The following is a 957-nucleotide window of genomic DNA, read 5'->3' as shown; positions in this document are numbered from 1 at the left end:
AATTAAAATGAAAAGAAATCCCACAAATAAAATGAACTCAGCATAGAAAATTATGTGAAAAAAAGAATCCAGCAACACCACAAAAAAACACAGAAAAATGGCGACAACCAGTTCATACCTGTTGATAATTAATTACACTGCATGTAAATGGATTAAATGTAATGTTACAGCAGTTTTAGATTCATGATCGAAGAAACTGAGGCCACTTGGAGAGGTAAAGCAGAATTTCAGATTTTATTAAGCCGGCTGACTCAGAGGAGGTAATTTCTTCAGATTCTGAGCCCTGAATGTAGGGCAACATGGGCCTCTATGGAGTCAGAGTCAGGGAGGGGCCAGGCTGCTTACCTGTTTGAGGGCAGGGGGAAAACTGGGGAATTGGTCCCACTTGGTGACCTGATTAGCATGTTAGCTTGCCTCCTGGGCGGAGAAGGCAGTGAATGTTTTTTACCTTTTCCTGTTCAGTATCAGTCAAGACACATAGACAGCAGAATGGATAAGAAAACAGGATCCTTCAATATGCTGTCTACAAGGGACACATCAAAAAGATGGAGACAGTCTAAATGCCCATCAACAGAATGGTTAAACAAACTTTGGTACATCCACATAATGGAAATACTACGGAACACTGGAGAATAATGATGAATCTGTGAAACACCTTACAACATAGTTGAATCTGGAGGACGTTATGCCAAGTGAAATTAGTCAATCACAAAAGGATAAACATTGTATGAGACCAATGTTGTAAAAAGTTAAAAAAAAAAAACCTTTTTTTTTTCTTAATAAAAGAAACAATCTATGTTGGTTATGTGAGAAATAGCTGTTGGGGTGACCCATCTTTAGAATCAAGGATATCTTGGGGGTAACAGGTTGGTTTGACAAAAGGGAACTATAAGAAGAGGAAGAGACTAGTTTGACCTACTAGACCTTTACAATAAGAATACACTCATCAAGGAAGTA

This window comes from Chrysochloris asiatica, unplaced genomic scaffold, assembly GCF_000296735.1.
Source record: "Chrysochloris asiatica unplaced genomic scaffold, ChrAsi1.0 scaffold00067, whole genome shotgun sequence".
Classification (NCBI taxonomy): Eukaryota; Metazoa; Chordata; class Mammalia; order Afrosoricida; family Chrysochloridae; genus Chrysochloris; species Chrysochloris asiatica.
The sequence above is the reverse complement of the archived record's forward strand: the minus strand, read 5'-3'. Positions refer to the sequence as shown.